The sequence below is a fragment of the Pteropus alecto genome, unplaced genomic scaffold, assembly GCF_000325575.1.
Source record: "Pteropus alecto unplaced genomic scaffold, ASM32557v1 scaffold191, whole genome shotgun sequence".
Lineage (NCBI taxonomy): Eukaryota > Metazoa > Chordata > Mammalia > Chiroptera > Pteropodidae > Pteropus > Pteropus alecto.
The window spans coordinates 1015881-1024134 of NW_006434181.1; the positions used below are offsets into that span (position 1 = coordinate 1015881).

At 41.0% G+C, this 8254-nt stretch overlaps 1 protein-coding gene across 1 annotated transcript in view; it reads left to right on the top strand.

Moving 5' to 3' along the window:
• Nucleotides 1-1930: 1930 nt before the first annotated feature.
• The window catches only part of RAB7A (RAB7A, member RAS oncogene family), an 81085-nt gene continuing 74761 nt past the window's right edge, over nucleotides 1931-8254 (top strand). Inside the window, exon 1 of the mRNA XM_006909039.3 lies at nucleotides 1931-2153. The gene's annotated coding sequence lies outside the window, so the exon portion shown is untranslated. The remainder of the gene's footprint in view (nucleotides 2154-8254) is intronic.

The following is an 8254-nucleotide window of genomic DNA, read 5'->3' on the forward strand; positions in this document are numbered from 1 at the left end:
GTCGTATAGAGCAGTTTTATAGTAATTGGTACTTAGTAACTGTTCAGTGGATCGAACATATACCCAAAAAAGAGCATTGGACTTAAGGTCAAAAGACATGATATGACTAGAGGACATACAAATGGCCAACAAATATAGGAAAAGATGCTCAACATCACTAACTGTTAGGGAAATGCAAATCAAAACCACAATGAGATACTATCTCACACCTGTTAGAATAGCTATAATCAACAGGACAAGTAATAACAAATGTTGGAGAGGATGCAGAGAAAAAGAAACCCGCATACACTGCTGGTGGGAGTGCAAATTGGTACAGCCACTATGGAAAACAGGATGGAGGTTCCTCAAAGAACTAAGAATTGATCTACCACATGATCCCGCAATCCCTCGACTGGGTATTTACCCCAAAGACTTGAAAACCCATACCCGAAAAGATATTTGCACACTGACGTTCATAGCAGCATTATTCATAGTGGCCAGGGCATGGAAGCAACCAAAGTGTCCTACAACAGACAATTGGATAAAGAAGCCGTGGTACATATATACCATGGAATATTACTCAGCCATGAGAAGAGATGAAATACTGCCATTTGCAACAACATGGATGGACATCGAGATAATCGTGCTAAGCGAAATAAGCCAAACAGGAAAAGTTGAAAATCACACATCACTTATATGTGGGATGTAAAGCTAAAGCAACAGATGTACAGGACAAACAGAGACTCATGGACATGGACTATAGGCTTGTGGTTACCAGAGGGTAGGGAGTGTGGGAAGAGGGTGAAGGTAGTGGATTAAAAGGGGTCAAATATAGAGAAGGTAAAGGGCGAGTGAAGTGAGTGAAAGAGATCAAATATATGAAGGAAATTGAACATTGCGTGGTGAACACGCAATATACAGATGTCAAATTATGTACAAATGTACACCTGAAAATTATATAATTGTATTACCCACTATTTCCTCAATAAACTTAATTTAAAAAATCTCTCTACAGATTTGGATGTTCTTAAGTTGACAACAGTACAGAGAGTTTTTTTAACCATAATGCAAGGAGTATAATTTATCAAACAATATGTACAACTCAGGGGAGGGGATTGCTGGCTCTGCAGGCTGTCTGGAGTCCAAAAGGGCAAAGTTGTGCTCTACAAGTAGCATCAGAGCTAGAGTTCGAAAAACCCAAATATTAGGCCACAATTTATGAAATTAATGTTCTTACAAGTAGTCACTCTTGTGCTAGACATTGTTCAGCAAATGTCTATTCACCTGGGTCTATATCACCCTGCTAAACCACTGGTGCAATCATTTTCAGTTTACTAGAAAGATCACAGATCCTGGCATCAGACATACTTGGTTCACATCCCTGCTCTACTATTTACTGTGTGAGCTATGTCAAGTGACCAGTGTCGAATCTCAGTTATCTATTTGCCTAATAATCTTTTCTTAAGTTGTTAAGAAAAACAAATGGAGACAATCTAAAGGTGTAGTATAGGTGAACAGTAGGTGCTCAGTAAATACGGTTGCCCTTGTTCACCCCACTGTAAATTTGTGAAATAACCACTGTTTTGTCTCCCATTACTCAGAGAGTTTTCTAGAGCAAACTTTGTTGATCCTGAAGAGCTAGGGCACACAGATTCCTTGGTTGACTGATAGTGCCTTCTGGAGAGGGGCACTAATGGTAGGTACAGTTTACCCTCATTTTCTCTCCCCTGGCATTCCTTTTTCCAGAGAATAAGGGTTAGCTGAGAAATCGGTTTCTGGGTTCAACATGGCGCCGTCCTGCTCCTTGCATGAGCCTCAATGATGGCGACAACCATATGGAAGCCGACTTATTTGTAGCACGTGATCCGGGCCTGCCAGAGGCGGCCAGAACGTGACGCAGGATTGAGGCGGGGCTCCTCCTTGGCGTGCAGCGTCTCGTGACAGGTACTTCCGCTCGGGGCGGTGGCAGTGACGGAAGTGGGAGCGGAGCCGGATTCTTGGCCATAAAGCCCGAGGCGGCGGTGGTGGCGGCGGCTTTGGAAGCTTGGAGAGCGACGAAGAGTCCGCTGAAACCGGAACTTGGACTTCTCTGCCCCTGTCCTCGCCTTGTAGTTCCTCTTCAGCGGGAGCCTTCGTGACGTGCCCGGCCCGAAGCCCCGTTCGGAGCGGCCGAGGTAAGGAGCGGGCCCAGCCCGGTCGGCGGCCTGGCCCCATCCCCCTCTCCTCAGCCCCTCGGTCGTCGGGACCTCACGTCATCTCTTTCTTCGGCAGGCTCTGGGGCCTGCCCGGGCCTCCGGGTAATGTTCGCGTCACTCAAGACGCAGGAGCAGTCCCGGCCTGGGAGAGGTCAGATGTCGCCGGGTCTGACCTCTGGCCGGGCTGCCGACTCCGGGCTGGCGGTCACGGACACCTTATTTACCGGTGGCGTCAAGACCGGAGACCGGGGAAGGTGTCCTGACTTGGGTGGCCCTCGGGCACTGGGGCCCTTTGCTGGCGAGACGCGCTAGCAGGTTGAGTTCCTTGGAGCGACAAGTCGGAGGGTGTTAGACTAGAGCCCCAGGTTCCGTGTCTGTCGGTGGACGTGACCCAGGCGCCACCATCCGCGCAGGCTTTGATAAAAGGCGTTTAGGGCTGAGCCACGTTCCGATCTGTTTCTTCAGTTGAACAGCCTAACCCTGTTAATGAGAGAGGTTCCCTTACAGCAACTGAATCAAGGCAGTGAGTCAGGTCACGTGCACTGGGCTCGCCTCATACACTTGTATTCATGTGACACGCCTCTGGCTCTGGGAGATGGGGAACTTTTTAAGATATATATGTTATGGTAAACTTACTAGAGAGAAGATGGCAGTATAGATGTGCTTGAATTCCAACCGCCTTGGGGGCCTCTTACTGCGTAATAGTTTCTAAAAGTGGGAAAATTGAGAATAATAGCAAACTTTTGAGCATTTGTGTACTGGGTAGCCTGGCAAAGACCTTTGCACAGATTATTATGTTTAATTATCAGAACCACCTTCTGAAGTACCATTATTGTGCCCATTTATAGATCGAGAAGTCGAAGAACAGAGAGGTCACGCATAAGTAATGTAGCAGAGATTCAAGCCCAGTCAGACTCCAGAGCGTGGTACTCAGTCTCTGGGTTATACTGCTTTCAGATTCTCCTGAAGCTTGTGATTTATCTTTTGACACCTGCTGTCTGCCCTTCTCCCTCTCTCCACCTCCTTTCTTTCTAGGTATGTCATTTGAAAACCACCTCTGATAACATTAGTTCTGCCTTAAAGCCACAAGATGTTCTGTTTTCGGTTTTGAATTTTAACACTTCTTTTTGTAGTGTAGTGTCAGTAAATTAGGAGCTCTAGAATTCTAGTAAAATACTTACTAGATTTGAAAATGTTTGTTATCTCAATCTTTTGTCAAATAACAGGCCTGGCAATTCTACCATGTCAACTTTTCTTAAAACCTTAGTACATAGGTGTCTAGCTGATTCTTTCCTGTTGAAAATACTGTATTTTCTCTTTGGATTCCAAAAGAACAGGCTCTTATCCCTTCTTTGTGACTTAAGCTTTATGACTTCTCATCTATGGTTTAATAAAGTCTCATTTTAGTGTTTTCTTTTTTTGTTTTTGGTGAACTGAATTTTTTCATTAAATTTATTGGGGTGTCATTGTTTAATAAAATCATAGGTTTCAAGTGTACAATAATAATATGTCATATGTACATTGCCTTGTGTGTTCACCAACCAAAGTTATATTTTTTCCGTCACCATATACACGACCCCCTTTACCCTTGTCTATCTCCTCCCCTACTCCCTTTCCCTCTGGTAACCACTAAACTTTTGTTTTTGTCTTGTTAGTTTGTTGTTTTCAATAGTTTTTTTTAAAGTGACACTTTGATGATTATTATTCAGTGTTTCATTTGAGCATCACTTCAGATCATCTCAGGTACATTGATGTGAGTCATATTTTTTGAAGAACCCATTAGATTATACCTGAAATGAAAACTTGGAGGGTTATTTCTCAGTACACTGCACTTTCTTTATAACTTTATAAGTATTATATATTAGTGCCAGGGTTGGGGAATCTTGATGGAATCTTTATTTTTTTGCCATGTTGTAACCTACCATGTAGACTTAAAAAGCCAGTTCCTCATCCCTTGCATTAAAGTCTTCAGAATGCAATCCCTTCATAAAAATGAGATGATTTTAACTTAGAAATCAATGTACTTTGTTTCTTAGATACTTCTTCGTCTTCAACTTTATCTTCGGTGACTTATGATCAGGTGGTATATTTTTCTTCTGAAAATAATGAGTGTTGTTTCTTCTATGCTGTCTTGACCAGGGCTCTAGTGTATTTCTTTCTTCAGGCGTGGGGGAGTTTGTTCAGATTTGAGTCTCGAGAAACTGGAAAGTGAGTTGTGAGTACTTCTTTTGAAGATACTATCCAAGCTAAAGCTTAATATTTAGAACCCTGTCGTATTCTAATTTCTTTTTTATTTTTTAACTGTGCTACCCAGCCTAATATATTTAAGTGAGTAATAAGTATGGTAGCCTTAAATAATATTTCAGTTTAGAGGAGAGCAATGATGAGCACCTTTTCATTCATTCATCAAATGTTTTGAGAATCTACCATGTGTCAGGCATGGCTGGATATTGACTCAGGAAGATAGGCATTTTTCCTGTCCTCAAGGAATTTAAAAATGGTGAGTGAACATGGCCAGGAATTCCATTGTGGAATGGCTTGACATTGAGGCTTTCGAAAAGAGGAATTGTTTCTCATCTCTGCAAGTAAATCCGTAGTAATCCAGAAAGTCTAGTGTTCTGGCTAACTTGAAGGCCTTGTTAATTTTAACAACAGCATTTGTATGGTTTGCTTTTGAAGAGTGTGGAAGATAATATCACAGTTTCTAATTGATCTTTTGAAGAGTATTCTTCAACTCTAAACTTCTTTCTCCTTTTGCTCTGGTGGCATTTTTTTGTTCACACAGGAGGGAGTTCATGTCACTGCCATTTTACACTACAAATGTTAGCTGTTGCAGTGCTCTTTGAGCAAAGACACATTTGTCATGCTAGATTTTTTTTCTTTAGCTGATGAAGAAATGTAGTGTCTGCCATTCACAGTACCAGTATCATCCTGGATAAAACCTTATGCCACCCATCTCCCACAACTGTCTGGCTCCTCTTTTAAAAAAGGATGTGTTTTGCATTTGTGGTGGAACTGCATGAGCAAACAAACAGAAGGGTGGAATGTAGGAATATAGGAGAAGGCATTCAAAAAATAGTCCTTTTAGTATATCTCTCCAGATAATTTTTAGCAACCACCTGGGCAGATATTTTTATTTTTGTGTCAACTGGAACTAGGCCCCCAAACCTCATAATCAAAGAGCATTGCTATAGGAAAGTGTGGCTTTGAATTCACTTCCTCTCCACAGCCAAGTGAAGCAAAAAGGTTTTGGTTATTTGATTACCTTTTCATAAATTTCTGAAGAGATCTGCACTAATGACATTTTCACCTTTACATTAGACATTAGCTTTTCTGTGCAAAGGTTAGCAAACCCATACCACACACGTGTTTGACATATTTACCATTTTCCTGTGGTAAATTATCTAACCTCCATCTGTATAATTCGACACATCTGGCCAAGAATGATTTGACCAGATATTGGACTGGGAGTTATATGTAAGTTATTTCAGGCAGTGAGTCAGGTCACGTGCACTGGGCTCGCCTCATACACTTGTATACATGTGACACGCCTCTAATAAGGAGAGGAGTCCTCCTGAGTATGGCTAAATAGTGGTTCCCCTTGGCACTGATGTCATTCTCTGAAGGAGACCAAAATTAACTGCTTCCCCCACCCTATTTTGTGGCTGAAGCTTTCTGCTGACTGTTATCTACCATGTAAGGTTGTCATTGTCTTCTCAGGCATACATTCCTATGTATTATCAAACACTTACCTGTTAATGCCATGTGATAGATCTCCATGCTTCTCTGTCTGTAATTTGCTGCAGCAACATTTTGCAATGTGTTTCTCAAGTTTTTTTGCTCTCACATCTTCCCTCCATTTTCTGCTTCTTTCCCACATATGGCATTAAACACAGCAAAATAGTTTGCATTTGTTTTTAAATATCTTAATGGTAATTGTGATCATCGTGATTTGTGAAGCAAAAGTAAAAGTGATGTGGGTGAGATCAGAACAAGATTTTTAGCAGTGTTTTTGACTAGTTTCAATTTTGGTACTCCAGGCTGTGATTTCAGAAACAAATTTAAGAATAGCTACTTGCAAAATGTCTCTTTAGGGAAGGAAGAAAGCTTGGGTGTTGGTTCCATTGGTGACAACTGTTTTGGCCTTGTTCATTTGCTTGAAGATGCAGTACTTAATGCAGGGGACCTCAAGCTCTGTGTGGGGCTCTCTGTTTTGGTGATGTCATCCCTGTTTTGGAGCTCAGACTGATTCTGTTTTACATTTCCTGGTCGCCTAGGACTGCTTGCTGTCAGGACAGAGCAAATCTGAGGAAGCATATTAAGGAAGGTCTGATCACTTCAGACGTTGATTTGCTCTTCAGTGGGCTTCTTTGTGTGACTGCTGTCAGATAAAATGAAGAAGCTTTTCTATTTCCCGTACCCTTTCAAGTAAAGATGGCTTACTTTTTACTACTGGCTTTCCTGGAGTCATCTAGCTCAGTTTAGGGATTCTTTAAAAATTACATTGTGAAGTAAATAATTACATCATTGGTTTCCAATCTTTGTATGTAATTGTAATTAAAAAAATTTATTTCCATTTAACAAACCTTTCAGTTTGTTATTTGAGAGTACGTGGCAAAGCTGCTATGAATGAGATTTTAAAAAACCCAGTTATAGCAACCTACCTATACTTTATGAAAAATAGTGCCTTTTACATATGGTATTTAATCAGTCTGCCAACAATTCTCTGTGCACTTACAGATCTGGGGATCCCTGAAATAACACTGGGTCATCTGGATAGCCCACAGGTTCAGAGTTGCTCTTAAATTCTCAGAGCTGTGCTATTAAGTTGATGGTTGTTAAAGAGCATTAATGTTTTTCCAAAATCTTTCTTCACAATATTTGTCTTTAAATGCTTTTAATATTTCTGTAGTGCTTACAACTTGTATAGGATTTCATTTAGTGCTAACAGCAGCTCTGTAGGATTAGAGGGTAGCCATTTCTGTTTCTACCTGAGATAGCTGAGGCTGAGTGCTCAGGTGGCCCAGCTACTAGCATGCTAATCTAAGTCTGTAGAAATGTGGCTCAGTGCTCTTTCTGACTCACCATCCTGCCTCTTTGATTATGTGTGTTTGCCATAGAGACCTCAGTATTTGACTACTTATAAAAATGTACCCTTCTTCCACTACCTTTTTAGTGACATTTCTCTTTTGCTGATTATTTTTATTTTCTTAAATTATTATTTCCTTTTTTGTGTATGACATTGGTTAACAAAATCCAGTAAATTTCAGGTGTACAGTAGAGCATATATATATTGTATTGTGTGTTACCCTCCCATAGTTAAATTTCTTTTTATCACCACATAATGACCTTTTTTACTCAATCTACTTCCTTCATCCCTCCTTCTCCTCTAACCTCTGATATTGAAGAGTCTATTGTCCATGTCCATGAGTCTCTGTTTGTCCTGTACATCTGTTGCTTTAGCTTTACATCCCACATATAAGTGATGTGTGATTTTCAACTTTTCCTGTTTGGCTTATTTCGCTTAGCACGATTATCTCGATGTCCATCCATGTTGTTGCAAATGGCAGTATTTCATCTCTTCTCATGGCTGAGTAATATTCCATGGTATATATGTACCACGGCTTCTTTATCCAATTGTCTGTTGTAGGACACTTTGGTTGCTTCCATGCCCTGGCCACTGTGAATAATGCTGCTATGAACGTCAGTGTGCAAATATCTTTTCGGGTATGGGTTTTCAAGTCTTTGGGGTAAATACCCAGTCGAGGGATTGCGGGATCATGTGGTAGATCAATTCTTAGTTCTTTGAGGAACCTCCATCCTGTTTTCCATAGTGGCTGTACCAATTTGCAGTCCCATCAGCAGTGTATGAGTGTTCCTTTTTTTTCCACATCCTCTCCAACATTTGTCATTAGTTGTCCTGTTGATTACAGCTATTCTAACAGGTGTGAGATGGTATCTCATTGTGGTTTTGATTTGCAGTTCCCTAATAGCTAGCGATGTTGAGCATCTTTTCAAATATTTGTTGACCATTTGTATGTCCTCTAGGGAGAAGTGTCTGTTCAGGTCCTCTGCCCATT